Source organism: Eurosta solidaginis, chromosome 3, assembly GCF_040869045.1.
Source record: "Eurosta solidaginis isolate ZX-2024a chromosome 3, ASM4086904v1, whole genome shotgun sequence".
Classification (NCBI taxonomy): domain Eukaryota; kingdom Metazoa; phylum Arthropoda; class Insecta; order Diptera; family Tephritidae; genus Eurosta; species Eurosta solidaginis.
The window spans coordinates 180,357,916-180,378,202 of NC_090321.1; the positions used below are offsets into that span (position 1 = coordinate 180,357,916).

Genomic DNA, 20,287 nt, shown 5'->3' on the forward strand with positions numbered 1-20,287 from the left:
ATACGAAATGTGCATGGGCGTTTACACGGATATTACGTATACGCCATGGCATCTCAGCCAAATAATCACTGCATGAAATCGGCGAGTAGGTGGGTAGTGTGCCCTTAGGTTTAAACCACAGCATTGCAAATAGCAACTCATACATAAATATATTGTACAATAAAAAATGCAATGTATAAGGCAAACCAGCTCTCGGATATGCCCCCAGTGGGCATTTGTTCACTACACAAAAGTAGAAACTTTATAAGTTTTGCTGAAACAAAAGAAAAACGAGAACAAAAGAAATAAAAGAAGCGATAACAATAGCCACAGAAGAGTCATATATAGAGAAAGGACATAGTGAGACAAGTAAGCTTCATGTAGTCGTGATGCCTGTGCATTATATGAGCAAGAACGACGTTTCTGTTAGAATTACAACAACTCTTGGATGAAGAATGGCAGGATTGCGCTGATTGGGCAGTCGAGTGTTGCTGCGTTGGCAAAGCAAAGGTTGTGAAGGGTTGCAGAGCGAAAGAAAGGCGCTATGGCTTGAAATATGTTGTACTATACATAACTAAGAATGAATGAAAATAAAAAATATGTACATTAGACTGGGACGATTTATTAACCGATATCGCGCCATCGATTTTTCAATAGGATTTGGGCTCAGGAAAAAAGTTCCACTACGCATACCCAAAAAAAAATTTTTCGAGCCCGCGAAATTTAATTTTTTTGGCTTTTTTCGAATTTGATTTTTAAGGTTTTTTTCATGACCTACTAAACAAATTTTCATATGTATCCCCTGTCCGACCCAAAAATGTCCGCTAAAAACTATTATCGACATCGCCCGGAACTATTTTATTTTCTTCTACTGAATATGGTAGGTGTTACACCCATTTTTTTTCAATTAAGAAAAAATTTATCATAACAATAATAATGATAAAATAATTATTGTTAGGCCTTGAGCTCGATTCGAACCCGCGATTTTACAAAGTTGTTTTCTAAAGTTATATTTTGCGTCAATAAACCAATCCAATTACCATGTTTCATCCTTTTTTTCGTATTTGGTATTGAATTAAGGCATTCTTTTCTTTTTTCGTAATTTTCGATATCGAAAAAGTGGGCGGCCATTTTTTATACCAATACAAAGTAAGTTCAGATAAGTACGTGAACTTAGTTTAGTAAAGATATATCGATTTTTGCTCAATTTATCGTGTTAACGACCGAGCGGAAGGCCAGACGGTCGACTATGTATAAAAGCTGGGCGTGGCTTTCAACGGCTGCCAAATTACATTGAAAAACTTTTAAATTACCTTCTTTTAAAAGTGGGCGGTGCGCATTCCAAAATCTTACTAATTTTCTATTCTGCGTCATAAGTTCAACTCACCTGCCAAGTTTCATCGCTTTATCCGTATTTGGTAATGAATTATCCCACTTTTTCGGTTTTTCGAAATTTTCGATATCGAAAAAGTGGGCGTGGTTATAGTCCGATATAGTTCATTTTAAACAGCGATCTGAGATGAGTGCCCAGGAACCTACATACCAAATTTCATCAAGTTACCTCAAAATTTACTCAAGTTATCGTGTTAACGGACGGACGGACGGGCGGACATGGCTCAATCAAATTTTGTTTCGATACTGAAGATTTTGATATATATGAGGGTATATCTCGATTCCTTTATACCTGTACAACCAATCGTTATCCAATCAAAGTTAATATACTCTATGAGCTCTGCTCAACTGAGTATAACAAGTAAGGTAGTTTAAGTTTGGACGAAACCGAAATATAACACATTTGTGTGTTCTTACAAATATTTTAACGATACATTTAAAGAGAAACGTGACGAACATTAAATGATTTAAAAGAGTTTTGATCGTGTTTTGGCATTTAACAAAGAAATGTTTAGTTAGAATAAAGTTTTTAAGCAATGGTTTCGCAAGTGTATTTTTTCCATGAAAAGCATCCCAGTGAAAATACATCTATCTGCCTTGCAGATACCGTTCGGAATCGGCATAAAATATGTAAATCTCATCACCTCAATCTGTAAGTAAAATTAAAAAAAGCAGAAGCAATTGGGAAGAGAAGCTTGGTCTAAATCTCCTCCGAGGTATCAAGTTTTTATTTATGTCATTAACCGTTTTGTGGAGACATTAACTCCTTTGGAACAAATTTCCACTTCATCAGTATGCTTTAAGTTCTTTTTTCCATTTTTGAAAGTGAGCGTGGATATAATCTGTTTTCAGCCATTTTCAATAACAATATAGCGTCGACGATGCTGTAAAAGCTGCTAACTCCATCCACCAAAATTTCACAGTAGAACGAAACACCTCTACTGCATCAAAAGCTAAAATGTATTGAAATGTTATGGAGTTAGCAGCTTTTCATATTTTTTTTGGAGTTAGTGACACATACTTACACATACTTTTCTTTTACCACCATATGCAGAAATCGTCTTCCATTCCACCGTTATCAAAAAGTCGGATTAAGTTAAATACGGAGCTTTTCCCGCATCGTCGATGATCTCAGTTTATGCTCAAGTTATGGTGTTAATGAATTGAACTTTGTTGATATTAAACATGTTGACCATTGGCACTCGGTAAAGTATCCATTATTTACTAAGTACTTGGAAAATTCGAGTACGAAATATTCGAGTATTTTTTGGAAAAACCTTGGATGCTACTCACTCAGTACTCGTATCGTTCTATCACTAAGCATTGGATATGCACACATTTACATATACAAAGAAAAGTGGATTAGTGTGTACAAGTAGGTGCACGTGTAGTGGCAAAATATAACGTCGCCTACATTGCTCTTGGCACTTCGCGATAAGCTGTCGATTTGCTTCAACGTAGCCACTTAATCAGTCAAGACAGTTTGAATTGGCAACCGTCATTAAGCTGATGACTTGTATTATATGATTATATGATTATCTATAACACGCTTACGAGTGCACATACATACACACTTGCACATGCACCATCATCCGACGACAGGCGCTACGCACCGTTGTTGTAAGGTTGCTTTAGCAAAATTCATTGCATTCAGTCAGAGTTAAGCAAAAAAAACTATATTTTTTATACCATTTGCATGGATGAATGCTTTATGTTGCATTCCATTGATTCTTGTTATTGAGACAGTTTTTAGGAAAATTCAAAAAGAATGTACCTGCAGCAGCAAATCAAATTTCGTAAAATAAGTTATTTTTTAATTTTCGGTATTTCAAGAGAAAAACTTCTTTGAATTTTGTAACTAAAACAATTCAAACCAATCCTAAATCAATTTTTATGAAAATTTCGAACTTTTTATTTGGAGTTCCCTGAGTTTTGCGTAGTAGCCCAATTAATTGCAGTCCAAGTACAAGTTATCCGTCTCTCAAACCTAGCATTGATTCTTGACAACTTTTTTCCGAAGGGAGTTTTAGATTTTCTTCCTTATAAAATAATAAAATTTTTGACACGTTGTATAGACGAAAATTTAAAACCCCCTCAGGACAATGTTTCAAAAATCAAAGTGAATTTTGAAAAATCTATGTGTTAGACTCAAATTTATTAGGCTAAAAAACTGCATACACACTTAAATTGAGAGGGATTCTTCGAAAACGTTCTTGGGATTGGTTTGCATACTTTCTGTTACAAAATTCATAGACGATTTTTTCTTAAAATGTAGTTTGATACTGTTCGCTTATTAAACAGTTATGTGTCTATAAGCCTCCGCCTCGCGACTCGCCAAAACTTGGTTGGTTGCTATGGATGGGGCGCAGTAAGGTCTCGAACAAAGGAATGATGGAACAGTGAAGCGGTTGTCTTAAATGACATCGTCTTAAACCGAGCACCAGTGCAATAGCAACGTCAAATAGCGATTACAAAGAAGGCGATTAACGACCCCCAGCGTGTTATGGGGTTAAAATATATCCGCGACAGGCATGTCTGGCGCAAGAGCCGACTAAAATATCCAAATTATTTAAGGGGTTGTGTAGCACAACCTTTTTAAAGGGCTACCAGCGCATTTTATAGCTTCTCCAACAAAATTGTCAACCTTATCTATCCGTGGCGAATCCAGTTTCCTTAGCATTCGAGGCTCTGGCGACTCAAATTCCTCATGGAACTAGTAGGTGGGGGAAGGGATGGCATAGAAAGTTCATTGTGGTCATATTAAATCGTTCCCGAAATGGCGGCATGTATCTTAATGTTGTTTTTTACCGGAACGTACCGACTTTATATCCGGAAAAAGACCGTCCACATCGATAACGGTCCCCACAACCTTCGGAGAGGGGCCTTATTGCTCAACAACAACAAGGCGGTTAGCGAGTTCATTAAATATGCCGACACTCCCCTTATTTTTGGATGTGGTTGTTGGCAGCGTAGTTCGTGCCTTCGAATCTGCTTAGTGGTAGGTTCTGCTAAACTGATCACCATTGCGTGACGTATGCACTTGAGAAACTGGTGCGAAATTCTGCTCATTTATCTTGATTTGGTAAAAAAGTGGGCCGATTCTCGCGACTAGTCGACTGATATTTTTTTGTACAGATGGGCAAAAGCTGAATAGCAAGGAGTGAAATCTTTCACATAAACTTGAACTTAACTAGAATTACGTCTGCCTGAATGAACTCTGAGTTCATTAGTATTACAATCGGGGAGGATATATGAAGGCTTAAACTATCCAAAGCTACGGAGGATCAGGGACGACCTCCTGGCGTTTTCTCTAGGTAAGCCCCAGCCATGTGAGGGCTAGGTTCGAGTTAACTTTGCTTCATCTCCATAAACTGCCACCAAACATTTAGAATAATTCCTATTTGCTAGAGAAAAGGCAAATCTACCCAAGTCTAGGGTTCTTTGAATATCCTATATCACAGGGACGTTTTATTTTTACTACTATTATGTATTAGCACATCCGTCTCTCTATTATATAATAAGTTTAAAAAGGAGTGAGTACCGAGTACACGTGAACTTCGATGAGTAAACCGACATGTGTGCGTCTAGACAACTCGCCCACGAGTTTAAGTTAATCTACAACAGAGGTAAATTTACCAGAAAAAAAACTCATGGATGAAAAATTTAAAACTTTTGGATAGATTTTCGATGACAAATTGATACCACGCGGATAAAAAATCTACAACTTTTCGATTTTAACTGGACAACTTTTTGATAGCTTATCGATAACTCTACCCCGTATATTTATCCCACTTTATCCTACAGTGTAGTAACTACACTTACGCTTAAATTCTATATTTATTCTGAAGACTACGCTTACGCTTACACAACGCTTATGATAACATTCTGGACTCCCTCCCCCTGTGAGCTTAGATGTTTAGGTTAGGTTGAACTGGCCGGCCCATGAGGACCTCACATAGACTGAATGACTCCGTAGTGTTACCAGAAGTTTGTTTTAATGCCCAAACTGAAAAACCTTATCAAAAACCAGGACCTATGTTATAAAATAACTCTGTCCTCTTAGGAAATACTAGAAGCTTCCTAGGACTTAAGCCACTTGCTGCTTCTAGATCTGACAGCTGTATCACTCCTAATAGCTGGAGTCTTAGTTTGGCACGCGCATCGATCGTTTCCTCCTCCAACCCGCACTTCCTACATCTGCTATCACTGACCAAGCCTAGTTTAAAGGCATCTGACGGCAGAAGGCAGTGTCCAGTCAGAATACCCGTCATGAGTCTATAGTCCTCTCTTTTTAATGATAGAAGCAACTTTGTTAGTCTAAGGTTGTAAGACCTGCACATAATCTTCGACACTTTACAGCCCTGCGCTTGAACCCACGCCTTTCCCGCTTTGTCGATCATGTGCACCTCTCGCCTTCGCTTAATCTCGCCCAGTCTAATTGGGTCGTCTACGGAGCAAGCTTCAAGGAATGCACCCTTGTTAGCTAGTTCATCCGCTTTTTCATTCCCATCTATTCCCATATTTTAGATGTTTACACATATATTATTTCCCTGAAGATACAAATACTAACAATTATTTGGCAGACCGAAGGCCAACATTAAGCCAGAATCTTCTTATATAGCATCATGCAGTCTGGCTGGAATTTGCTTGATTTGACTACGAAATATTCCGGGTTGCTTATTTCTAATTTGGTTTTAATGCTTTGGAGGGTTTAAGGTAAAAATTACGAATATATTATTATGAACGAAAGCTTGGCCACATACTTTTTCGTGTTAATGTCGTTGACGTGCCAACCTCAAATGTGCACACATGTTAATCTTTATTCAATTTATTCTCTTTCGCATTTTCATAGAATAAATTTTATTTTCGTCACTCACATGTTTTCACACATATTCAAATATTTTATATACGGCTGAAAAGGATGTTATAAATGTTCCATGGAAAGCCTTGGCTCAACGGAAACCCAAGCGATCGTTTCAAGGCTACTGTAGACTACAATTAACAGCGGAAACGAAAACATGCCAACATATAATCCTCAGTGCCATGCATAATCAATGATAAATTACTTTCGATTGAAATCTCTGTATCATCGCTACCTTCATTATATTATAAATATGCTGTACAATTTACAATACATCAATTAATATTACTGTGGATTTTTATTAAAGGCGTGTATAATTTTCAATATCTGTCTATTGGTTTACTTAGCTCGCCTCATTGCTTCCACATTGTACATATATCGTTAGCTTAATGTGAAAATGTGCTAAGTCACTTTTTTTGAAAAATTGTATTTTAATGCAGTTTTAAAACTGAATTCAAAATACATCGACCACAAAAAAAAAACATTTAAATTTTTAATTTTTACGTGCTGTGGGCAATGATGTGTAAATGTGCTAAGTCGTCAGCTGTTCAAAAAAGATGTGCTAGTCAACCATTCAATAATATCAATCTGAATTACAAGTCATTTCTTTGTGCGCGCATTTTGTTTACTTATTTAATTCATTCAGTCTAAAAGTACATGCTTTGTTGTTGTTGTTGTATTAACGATAAAGACACTCCCCGAAGACTTTGGGGAGTGTTACCGATGTTGATGGCCCTTTGCCGGATATAGATCCGGTACGTTCCGGTAACAAAGCACTATTAAGGTACTACTAGCTCGACCATCTCGGGAGCGATTTATATGATCACATTAAACCTTCTAGGCCATCCCGTCCTCCCCACCCCCTAGTTCCATGAGGAACTTGGGTGCGCCAGAGCCTCGGCTGTCAATGAAACAAGATTCGCCACGGTTAGGTGAGGTTGACAATTGGGTTGGAGAAGCTATTTATTGCGCTGGCAACCCCGAACACAACCCCTTGAAATTGGATTCACCCAATTGAGACATGCATTTGGTGTTTGATAAATGCTTTGCGCTGGCCATAATCTACTTCAATTCTTACATGTCGATAACTACATGCTTTCTTACAGACTAGTTAAAAATAGAAAACAATTCAAGCTTAAACTTATATTAGCTGTTATTAAAATTAATAACACTACTGAATCGATTTTCTAGATTTATAGTCCTAGTTATAGGTTCATTCAGAGCATACTTCGTTTTATGAGTTATTTCGATAAATAATCTATTATGCCGAAGATCACGCAGTGGAATATATGGAATGGATAAAGTAGATAAATCAGAGCAATTCGTGCTAAAATTTATTACATTATAAGTAAGCATGTGTGTGATAAAAGTTCTTCTGTCATCCAAAACCTGAAGACCAAGCAAGTTGTGACTGCTGGTATATGATGGGAGGCCGTCTGGCCAGTGAAGCATACGTAAAGAAATTTTGTAAACATTTTTGGAACTTTCTCAATTTTATAGGAGTTAGTTTCATAGAATGGATTCCATATTATTGAGCAATATTCAACACCACTTCTGACCAAGGATATATAAAGTGCTTTCAACGTCATAGGGTCCTTAAAGTCACTGGTGTTACGGCTACTGAACCCAACCATTGCAACAAATTTTGAAACAGCGAAGTCAATGGTACTAGAAAAAGAGAGTTTGGAGTTAAAAATTACAATCAAGTCTTTATTCTCTTGACAACGATTAGGAGATTTAGTATTTAGTCCTTTGCCCGGGGTGTGAACTCAGGGCAGCCGGTGTGGTAGGCGGAGTACGCTACCATCACACCACGGTGGCCGCCAATAGGTAGAAATAGTTTGATAAATAAATAGTATTTTTTTTGAAATATATAGTTTTAGTGTTATATTTCAATCACTAAAGGGGAGGAGTGATGGGGAAACATATTGAGTAAAAAGTGCTAAGTCAGGAGAAAAAATTTGTTATGAGCGCGGAAATTCTGCTAAGTCGTAAAATAGCTGCTTGGTTAGCATACATGATTTTTATTTATCGTTTTCAAAGCTTCTACATTCAAAAGTATTGCAACGAAGGTATCCTCATTCACAGTTTGAAAAAAAAGGTTATTTCAAAAATTATTAAATTTTTTACGTCTCCTGTAAAGTTCGTAAAAAGTGACTTAGCACATTTTCACATTAAGCTAACGATATTATAAATTTCAAGCGTACCACATGGCGTATACGTAACATTGGCCTTTACTTTTGAATTTCAATGATTCATCATTCTAACCGATGACAATTATTGCATACATTTCGCATTTAAAATGTAATAATAGTTAAAGCTCAATTTTTTTTAGATTATTTTCACAAATATTTTAATTTTTAAATGAATGCTTCAAAAGTTATTTCAGTTTTTTAATAAAAATAATTCGTTTAATTAGTATGGGAATTTAATATTTCAATTTTTGTGATGGTATTTGTTGCTATTCTTGTATTAAATTGTCACCTTATTGTTATTTTAATATAAGTTAATAACATGTAATGAGAGAAGAACCGCAATCGTAATGACAGGGAACAAATTTACATTTAAATTTAACGCATCAATCTTGCACAGCATTTAAAAAAATTAAGCGCGATACGGAAATTAAAAATGTATGAGCAAAATTCTATATGACCGATCTTGAATCTAAATTTGGTTTGGGTTTGTTTAAACGTTTTCGTATATTCTTTTTCACACGTTTACATTAGCGTTACTTTTGCACTGTGCTGCACACAGAAAAAAACACGAAAATAGCAGAATAGTAAAAGCTTCCATGAATTTTGTCACCGAAAATATGCAAACCAACCTCGAAAAACTACGAAAGTTCGAGAAAATATTAAGAAAATGTTAACCTTTTTCTTTAGTTTTCTGAAGTTTATTGAGTGTTTGTGCAGTTTGTAGCCCAATCAAATAAAGTCTAGCAAGGTAAAAGGTATAGATCTCAAAAAAATTCAATTGGTTAGCGTATAAAATGTATAAAATTTGATGTAGAATAAGTTCAGTACTTAATATATGTATGTATATAAATTCAAAAGTTGAATGTTTGAAAAATGAAAGAAAAAAAAAATAACGACGTATGCGATTTTAGCAGGCCCCTGAAAGCACGAACCCAAAGACGATGTCTTGGGCTAGTAGCGGACCAAGAGTGCCTGCTTGGATTGTGCCCCTGTATATTTTAGGGAACACGTCTGCTCCTCGTACTAGGCGTACCGGGGCAGGACTATGAAACCGCGCGTCGGCAAGCTTTAGGTTGGAGTACGCTCTGACGATTGCACTATCAACCTCGTTAGCCGGTGAGCGCTTGAAAAAGTTCCGCAGAACAATAGCATGCGTTGTTACCGTACTCGGATGCCCGTAGTTGCCTTGTAATTTGATAAAGCAACCTTTTTGCTTATTTGTCGCCGTCGTAGATAGGTTTAAATCTTTTACAAGGCCGTCCGCGACAATTGAGGTACTGGCGCTTGGATCAATCAGTGCACGACCTAAATGTAATCGCCCTCCGGATTCGACCTTGACGACTGCAGTCGGTGTAATCGCGGTGGTATACTGTATGCTCATTAACGCAGCAGGTTCCTGAACACCAGATCGAAAATTATTGCGAACCAGAGGCTGGAAAGCGTAGGGTTCCACTCTCCTCCGGGGTTTGTTTTGCTTTTGGCGATGTGCTTGAGCATTTTGTTGTCGACGGTACGGCTTAATCGCTCGTGACGCATCTTGTTGCCTTTTTTTGTGATGCAGCAACGGTCTAAATCGGCGGTCGGTCATATCGCTGCTTCGTGCGGTTGGGAGTGCATCTAACTCCCTTTCCTCGTTGGTGTCTCTGCGGGAAGCACTAGTTCCCGCTTGCGAGACAGATATTTCACCTTCCTCCAACTCTACAGGCGCAGTATTTTCAGCTTCGACCACTGATGCTTCTAAAGAAATGATGTCGTCATCGTCGTCGTCTTCGTGGCGTGAATACCTTGATGGTTTGTGCGTTGTTCTTCGCGGGTCGGCAGAGGTGTCAATATGGAGAAGAGTGTGGTGGTCGTCGTTGCATCGACGACATCTTCCCTCATTTGAGCAACTCTCTGTTCGATGAGTGCCTGCCAGGCAATTTGTGCAATAGCGGTGTATGAGCACCGCACGTAAACGATCTTCCGGTTTTTTGGCTCGAAAGATTGGACAAAGCCGAATCGGATGATATCGGCCGCAGAATTTGCACTTGAGGCTGTATTGTCCTCCGAACTCAATGCGTTTGCGCATAGCAGAATAACGGGTCATGTTGTGCTGTAATGACATTTTTCCCGTTGAGGTAACAATGGTATAATGGAAAATGTCATGTATATATGCTGGCGAGCAATAATTCTACCGATTACCTTGATTAGAAACTGAGGTGGTTTAAGCCGCTTTAGTAATAGCGGCTGCGACTTGTGGCTAAAGTGATTATTCTGGGTGGCAAGTATGTATTTTTACCCAGAAACTAAAATTTTATAGCTCATTATACTCGAGCATATACATATGTATGTTGCTTTATTGAATATGCGATCCAAAAAGAAAATTAAAATATTTCGTACGACCATTCTGCACATAAGTAAATTAAATCTTCAGCATTAACACTTGACATATTTTGGAGCGATTTTTGTTAATCTGAAGCATTTAGTATCCTCCCCCCTTTAATTTTCATTAAATTTGCCTTTATACGGGCTAAAATAGTAAATTTTACACCGTTTTCATACATTTCATATCGATTTCGGGATCTTGCAGTCAGCCCACACAACTAGTTGCATGTTGTGAACGCTACATGATCACACCTATCGATACCTTTGGTGCACTTATCGAATTGAAAAAATGCATTCACCACGCACCACTACTTTCATGATGGCCGGGAACAAAAGAAGAACAAAATCAAAACAAAGTGCCGGTAAGTGTAGATTTGTATGCAAGAAAAACAGGGTGCTGGAAAATGTACCCAAGTGCAATGGCCCAAGTTCAGAAATGCGATAATTTCTGAATTTTAATGTTATTTTAATAATAGGCCACGTGTTATGCTTATTTAACTGTGCAAATAAATTGGCAAAATCAGAATGAGCATTAGAGTGGGTTGGTGCCTTTGAACAAAAAATTTCTAGAAAAAAAAATGTTTCCTTTTTTTGAAGGAACAGATGGGTTTTTATTTTGGATGTGCGCTAAAGGAGGTGTATAATCCGCCGAAAGCTGCTATGAGTTGGAGTGTGTTGTGCCAAAAAAAAAATTAAAATTTTTTTCTTTTTTGAACCTTTCGGTATTTTGTGAAGTTCGATTAAATTTCAATGAATGCACAAATTACATAAATCAAAAGATACGCAAACGGGGAAAGTTTATATGGAAACAAGTAAGGAAGGCTAAGTTCGGGTGTAACCGAACATTACATACTCAGTTGAGAGCTATGGAGACAAAATAAGGAAAATCACCATGTAGGAAAATGAACCTAGGGTAACCCTGGAATGTGGTTGTATGACATGTGTATCAAATGGAAGATATTAAAGAGTATTTTAAGAGAGAGTAGGCCATAGTTCTATGAATGGACGCCATTTAGGGATATCGCCATAAAGGTGGACCAGGGCTGACTCTAGAATGTGTTACGATATGGGTATCAAATGAAAGGTGATAATGAGTATTTTAAAAGGGAATGGGCTTTAATTCTATAGGTGCACGCCTTTTCGAGAAATCGCCATAAAGGTGGACCAGGGGTGACTCTAGAATATGTTTGTACGATATGGGTATCAAATGAAAGCTGTTAATGAGTATTTTGAAAAGGAGTGATCCTTAGTTCCATAGGTGGACGCCGTTTCGAGATATCGCCATAAAGGTGGACCAGGGGTGTCTCTAGTTGTACGATATGGGAATCAAATGAAAGGTGTTACTGAGCATTTTAAGAGGGAGTGGGCATTAGGTCTATAGGTGGACGCCTTTTCGAAATGTCGCCATTAGGGTGGGCCAGGGGTGACTCTAGAATGTGTTTGTATGATATGGGTATCAAATGAAAGATGGTAATGAGTATTTTAAAAGGGAGTAATCCTTAGTTCTATAGGTGGACGCCTTTTCGAGATATCGCCATAAAGGTGGACCAAGGGTGACTCTAGAATGTTTGTACGATATGGGTATCAAACGAAAGGTGTTACTGAGCATTTTAAGAGGGAGTGGGCATGAGGTCTATAGGTGGACGCCTTTTCGAGATATCGTCATTAGGGTGGGCCAGGGGTGACTCTAGAATGTGTTTGTACGATATGGGTATCAAACGAAAGGTGTTACTGAGCATTTTAAGAGGGAGTGGGCATTAGGTCTATAGGTGGACGCCTTTTCGAGATATCGCCATTAGGGTGGGCCAGGGGTGACTCTAGAATGTTTTTGTACGATATGGGTATCAAATGAAAGGTGGTAATGAGTATTTTAAAAGGGAGTAATCCTTAGTTCTATAGGTGGATGCCTTTTCGAGATATCGCCATAAAGGTGGACCAAGGGTGACTCTAGAATGTTTGTACGATATGGGTATCAAACGAAAGGTGTTACTGAGCATTTTAAGAGGGAGTGGGCATTAGGTCTATAGGTGGACGCCTTTTCGAGATATCGCCATTAGGGTGGGCCAGGGGTGACTCTAGAATGTTTGTACGATATGGGTATCAAACGAAAGGTGTTACTGAGCATTTTAAGAGGGAGTGGGCATTAGGTCTATAGGTGGACGCCTTTTCGAGATATCGCCTTTAGGGTGGACCAGGGGTGACTCTAGAATGATTGTACGATATGGGTATCAAACGAAAGGTGTTACTGAGCATTTTAAGAGGGAGTGGGCATTAGGTCTATAGGTGGACGCCTCTTCGAGATATCGCCATCAGGGTGGGCCAAGGGTGACTCTAGAATGTTTGTACGATATGGGTATCAAACGAAAGGTGTTACTGAGCATTTTAAGAGGGAGTGGACATTAGGTCTATAGGTGGACGCCTTTTGGAGATATCGCCATTAGGGTGGGCCAGGGGTGACTCTAGAATGTTTGTACGATATGGGTATCAAACGAAAGGTGTTACTGAGCATTTTAAGAGGGAATGGGCATTAGGTCTATAGGTGGACGCCTTTTCGAGATATCGCCATTAGGGTGGGCCAGGGTGACTCTAGAATGTGTTTGTACGATATGGGTATCAAATGAAAGGTGGTAGTGAGTATTTTAAAAGGGAGTAATCCTTAGTTCTATAGGTGGACGACTTTTCGAGATATCGCCATAAAGGTGGACCAAGGGTGACTCTAGAATGTTTGTACGATATGGGTATCAAACGAAAGGTGTTACTGAGCATTTTAAGAGGGAGTGGGCATTAGGTCTATAGGTGGACGCCTTTTGGAGATATCGCCATTAGGGTGGGCCAGGGGTGACTCTAGAATGTTTGTACGATATGGGTATCAAACGAAAGGTGTTACTGAGCATTTTAAGAGGGAATGGGCATTAGGTCTATAGGTGGACGCCTTTTCGAGATATCGCCATTAGGGTGGGCCAGGGTGACTCTAGAATGTGTTTGTACGATATGGGTATCAAATGAAAGGTGGTGGTGAGTATTTTAAAAGGGAGTAATCCTTAGTTCTATAGGTGGACGACTTTTCGAGATATCGCCATAAAGGTGGACCAAGGGTGACTCTAGAATGTTTGTACGATATGGGTATCAAATGAAAGGTGGTAATGAGTATTTTAAAAGGGAGTAATCCTTAGTTCTATAGGTGGATGCCTTTTCGAGATATCGCCATAAAGGTGGACCAAGGGTGACTCTAGAATGTTTGTACGATATGGGTATCAAACGAAAGGTGTTACTGAGCATTTTAAGAGGGAGTGGGCATTAGGCCTATAGGTGGACGCCTTTTCGAGATATCGCCATTAGGGTGGGCCAGGGGTGACTCTAGAATGTTTGTACGATATGGGTATCAAACGAAAGGTGTTACTGAGCATTTTAAGAGGGAGTGGGCATTAGGTCTATAGGTGGACGCCTTTTCGAGATATCGCCATTAGGGTGGGCCAGGGGTGACTCTAGAATGTTCGTTCGATATGGGTATCAAACGAAAGGTGTTACTGAGCATTTTAAGAGTGAGTGGACATTAGGTCTATAGGTGGACACCTTTTCGAGATATCGCCATTAGGGTGGGCCAGGGGTGACTCTAGAATGTTTGTACGATATGGGTATCAAACGAAAGATGTTACTGAGCATTTTAAAAGGGAGTGGGCATTAGGTCTATAGGTGGACGCCTTTTCGAGATATCGCCATTAGGGTGGGCCAGGGTGACTCTAGAATGTATTTGTACGATATGCATATCAAATTAAAAGTATTAGTGAGGGTTTTAAAAGCGACTGGCCCTTAGATGTATATGTGAAGGCGTTCTCGCGATATCGACCAAAATGTGGACCAGGTGATCCAGAAAATCATCTGTCGGGTACTGCTAATTTATTTATATATGCAATACCACTAACAGTATTCCTGCCAAGATTCCAAGGGCTGTTGATTTCGCCTTGTAGAACTTTTTCATTTTCTTCTACTTAATATGGTAGGTGTCACACCCATTTTACAAAGTTTTTTCCAAAGTTATATTTTGCGTCAATAAACCAATCCAGTTACCATGTTTCATCCCTTTTTTCGTAGTTGGTATAGAATTATGGCATTTTTTTCATTTTTTGTAATTTTCGATATCGATAAAGTGGGCGTGGTTATGGTCGGATTTCGGCCATTTTTTATACCAAGATAAAGTGAGTTCAGATAAGTATGTGGGCTAAGTTTAGTAAAGATATATCGGTTTTTGCTCAAGTTATTGTGTTAACGGCCGAGCGGAAGGACAGACGGTGGACTGTGTATAAAAACTGGGCGTGGCTTCCACCGATTTCGCCCATTTTCACAGAGAACAGTTACCGTCACAGAATCTATGCTTCTACCAAATTTGAGAAGGATTGGTAAATTTTTGTTCGACTTATAGCATTAAAAGTATTCTAGACAAACTAAATGAAAATGGGCGGAGCCACACCCATTTTGAAATTTTCTTTTATTTTTGTATTTTGTTGCATCATGTCATTACTGGAGTTGAATTTTGACTTAATTTACTTATATACAGTAAAGATATTAAATTTTTTGTTAAAATTTGAATTTAAAAAAAATTTTTTTTAAAAAGTGGGCGTGTTCTTCATCCAATTTTGCTAATTTTTATTTAGCACATATATAGTAATAGTAGTAACGCTCCTGCCAAATTTCATCATGATATCTTCAACGACTGCCAAATTACAGCTTGCAAAACTTTTAAATTACCTTCTTGTAAAAGTGGGCGGTGCCACGCCCATTGTCCAAAATCTTACTAATTTTCTATTCTGCGTCATAACGTCAACCCATTTACCAAGTTTCATCGCTTTATCCACCTTTGGCAATGAATTATCGCATTTTTTCGGTTTTTCGAAATTTTCGATATCGAAAAAGTGGGCGTGGTTATAGTCCGATATCGTTCATTTTAAATAGCGATCTGAGATGAGTGCTCAGGAACCTACATACCAAATTTCATCAAGATACCTCAAAATTTACTCAAGTTATCGTGTTAACGGACGGACGGACGGACGGACGGACGGACGGACATGGCTCAATCAAATTTTTTTTCGATCCTGATTATTTTGATATATGGAAGTCTATATCTATCTCGATTCCTTTATATATGTACAACCAACCGTTATCCAATCAAACTTAATATACTCTGTGAGCTCTGCTCAACTGAGTATAAAAAAAATAATAATAATTTTATGGGCAACTCCAATACCATTGGTAATTTGGATTCCAGCATTATAATAAAAGAAAATGTTTGTATTTTTCGGGTAAAATGAACGAGATGCGATGAGAAAAAAAATGTTTTGAACAACGAATTGCGAAGGAATGTCGAGGTGATAGTGTTAAGTAAAAGGAAAGAATTTTTTTTTGTTAAAATTTGCCTAACAGCTACTTTGTTGATTAGGTTTCCTAGATATAGTTTCCCTTGGAGTAGGTTCCTCATTTTCAATGGTATCTGTTGGTAGTAGTACCAACTTCACTAACGGTCGTGTAACCTGACCATATTCGGTAATAAGGTCTACGACGCGAACTCGGTTATCGGAACCGGGATATAAATTGATCACTCTGCCCATTCTCCATTCGTTAGGTGGCAAATTATCCTCTTTGATGACGACAAGATCTCCGACCTTTATGTTAGTTTGAGGTTGCTTCCACTTATTCCGTTTGTGTAGTTCAGCTAAATACTCGGATTTCCATCTTCGGCAAAATTTATGGTGTATAGTTTTCAATTTCTGCCATCGATTAACAATCGAAGCAGGATTCTCGTTCGTATCTAATTCTGGTGGGGCTAATAGATGTCCTGCTACTAAGAAATGACCCGGGGTAAGAGGTTCTAAGTCAGAAGGTTGGTTAGAAGCAGGGCTCAAAGGTCGCGAATTGAGACACGACTCTATTCGACATAGAAGCGTGTTAAACTCCTCAAATGTATATTTCCCCACTAATGCAATCTTTTTGAAGTGTGCCTTAAAGCTTCTAACGCCCGCTTCCCAGAGGCCGCCCATATGCGGCGCAGATGGCGGTATGAAATGCCATTCAAGTAATTGATGTGCATACTTTGATAAAGTTCTATCACGCGCATCAGCGATAAAGACCTTAACTTCTTTTTTAAGAACCCTTGAGGCTCCGACAAAATTCGTTCCGTTGTCTGAATAGATATTTTTTGGACATCCTCGTCTAGCAATGAACCTGTCAAAGGCTGCTAAAAGGGATGCGGTACTTAAGTCATTTGTGGCTTCTAAATGAATAGCTTTGGTAGCAAAGCAAACAAATAGACAAACGTAACCTTTCGAAATGCGGCAACCACGGCCGCGATAACTTTTAATATCAAATGGTCCTGTAAAGTCAACCCCTGTATTGGTAAACGCTCGCGAAAAGGTAGTTCGCTCCTTCGGCAATGCACCCATAAGTTGGTTTTGCGATCGTTTCCGATAGATCGTGCAGATCTTACAATTATGAGTGACAGACCTAATCATTGTTTTCACTCTAGGGATCCAATATTGCGTTCTGATAAGTCGCAACATTAGTTGGTTTTCACCATGAAGTGATATGTCATGGATAAATTGAACTATCAGACGTGATAACCTACAATTATACGGGAGAATCATTGGACAACGGTCGTTGAAAGGTAAATCTTCAGATGCCTCATTACGCCCTTTTATCCGCAAAATATTATCTTCGTGAATAAATGGATTGAGAGAAAGTATTTCACTCTTAGAATCTATTACTTCTCCTGCTTCGAGTTTATTGATTTCCGAACTAAAGTGTTGCCTCTGTGCAATGATTATTAATCGAGTAATCGTTAATTTAATTTCGCCTGCTGCAACTGAGCAAGACGTTGGTTTAAATGAGGCTTTTGTTTTTGGATTTTTTCTCTGAGAAAACCTAAAAATATATGAAATCACTCTCAAAGCTCTGGGTAGGCTAGAAAATCTTTCAAGAATATCACTAACATTGCCTGTGGTTGTAGTATGTACTTTGAACCTTTTTTCCTCGCTTTAGTAGTATAGTCTGTATTTTGTGGCGGCAATTTTTCTTTACCTTCTTGAAGCCAAGAAGGACCCTGCCACCACAAGGAATTGTTAAGCAACTCGTGTGCTAATACACCCCTACTAGCTAAGTCTGCTGGGTTAGTTGCGGAATCTACATGAGACCAACTTGAATTTCCTACTTTATCTAGGATTTTTGTAATGCGATGGGCCACAAAGGTAGACCATGAGCATGGGAGTTTGCGTATCCATGCGAGAACTATCGTAGAATCGGTCCAAAGATGCAATTTCAAGTTACCGAAATCAAGATTATTGATAACCGATTCAATAATTTCTGCGAGTAGAACGGCCCCACAAAGCTCCAAGCGTGGCAGAGAAATAGTTTTAACTGGAGCAACTCTGGTTTTCGCTAAAAGTAAGTTGACGTGTATCCCGTCTTCCCTTTCCACGCGTAGATATACAGCAGCAGCATATGCTTTCTCCGATGCATCGCAAAATCCATGAATCTCGACTTTGTCCTTTGGTGAAAATAGTACCCATCGTGGAATTCTCATTTGCTCGATTGCAATGTGATTTTGCGCGAAAATGTTCCATTGATCCTGCGTGGCTGGTGAAACTGGTTCATCCCAATTAGTACCCTCTAACCAGATGTTTTGCATCAAAATTTTAGCAACTATAATAATTGGTGCCAGCCACCCTAATGGATCGAAAAGCTTGGCAATAGCCGAAAGTATTTCTCTCTTACTTAGAATTTGGTTAGTTTCAATACATTTGACTTTAAAATAGAAATGATCCGCATGAGCATTCCATCTAATACCAAGTGCTTTGGCACTGCTCGTATCTTCGAATTCGAGAAAATCTTCATGCAAAAGATGCGCTTTTGGAATCCCGCCTAAAATTTCACTGAAATTCGAAGTGCATTTTCGTAATGGAAAACCAGCTGATTTCAAAACCGTATTAACTTGATCTCGCGCTTTAATTGTCGATTCTATGGAATGACCTCCAGCAAGGACGTCATCGACGTACATATAATTTCTCAAAATATTCGATGCGATTGGGTATACGGGTTCCGAGTCATCAGCTAGCTGTAATAAAGTTCTAATCGCTAAGTAAGGAGCACAATTAACTCCGAAAGTCACAGTCTTCAATTCATAAAGATTGATAGGTTCATTCGGACTAGAACGAAAAACTATTCTCCGATATTTGGTATGGTCACTATTGACCAGAATCTGGCGATACATCTTCTCAATATCGCTGTTGAAGACGTACTTAAAAAGTCGCCAACGTAATAACAACATAGTTAAATCAGACTGAAGCACCGGCCCTGGCAGGAGAACGTCGTTAAGGCTTTTGCCATTTGCTGTTGCAGACGAGGCATTAAAAACCACCCTAACCTTTGTTGTTGTACTTTCCTCTTTGATTACCGCATGATGAGGCAAGTAATAATTGTCAGTAGCATTAGCTGACTGCATTTCAGGTAATTTGGACATGTGGCCCATGGATTCATATTCCATGAACACCCTATTATATTCCTGATGTAACTCGGGCCTTTTTGCTAGTCGTGATTCGTTTGAATAAAATTGTGAACAGGCTTTTCCTAAAGAAGGGCCTAAATAAATGTTATTTGGGAAATCTGATCGGAAAGGAAGTGAAACGATATATCTTCCCTGATCATTCCGCACTGTTGTGCGTTTGAAGAGCTCTTCGCATTGTTGCTCATCTTGCGTACGAATTTTTGTTTTTGGTACATCTTCCAGTTCCCAAAAGCTTCCTAATTGTTTCACTAATGACACTTCATTGAAATAGGATGCCCGATGGTTAGATGGTTTTACTGCGTCCGCTTGACCAGTTAAAATCCACCCGAACACAGTTTCTTGAGCTAAAAGTGTATTAAGCACGTTTTTCCTAATACCCTCTAATATTATTTGTGGGTAAACATCTCCTCCCAAAACAAGATCAACTTGCTCGTTGATGAAGAACCGCTTATCCGCCAAGATAAGGTCTGGAAAAGCTTGTTGTGTCAACGCCGAAATTTGGCATGTTGGCAAGTTCCCAGTTACTTGTGGCAAAACAAGAACCATAGTCTCGATAGCCATCAGTGGGTCGACAGGTGACCGCAGTTGGATCATGCACGCTTCCTTTACCTGCGCAGAAACCGTATTATTGATGCCCGAAACTTGAGCATGCATTTTACGTGTTGGCAGGTTTATTCTGCGTCTGAGCCTCTCCGTAATGAAGGAATACTCTGATCCTGAATCTATAAGTGCTCTGGCAGAAAAGTTTGTACCATTGTGATGTATGTTAACCCGTGCCATACCTAATAAAATCCCTTTGCTTGTATTAGCATGATGGGATTGTACATTGCTAGCAGATGGTGTGTTACTGCTAGTGGAGTCGCGCGTTTGTAGGGCTTGTGTAGAAGTGGACTGTATATTATCCGAAGGTTTCTGTGATTTGTTAGACGGTTTCGACCGTTGATT

General features: G+C 38.8%; 2 protein-coding genes across 12 annotated transcripts in view; one reads left to right on the plus strand and one right to left on the minus strand.

Moving 5' to 3' along the window:
* NaCP60E (Na channel protein 60E) overlaps nt 1–20,287 on the minus strand; it is a 641,026-nt gene that overhangs the window by 358,682 nt on the left and 262,057 nt on the right. The window lies entirely within an intron of this gene.
* Nucleotides 1–20,287, plus strand: part of Tpc2 (Thiamine pyrophosphate carrier protein 2) — a 535,063-nt gene that overhangs the window by 252,310 nt on the left and 262,466 nt on the right. The window contains exon 3 of one of the 10 annotated variants that reach the window (XR_010951161.1): nt 2,426–2,506. The exons of the other annotated variants lie outside the window; for them this stretch is intronic. The gene's annotated coding sequence lies outside the window, so the exon portion shown is untranslated. Of the gene's footprint in view, nt 1–2,425; nt 2,507–20,287 lie in introns of those variants that run through there. 10 annotated transcript variants of the gene reach the window in all.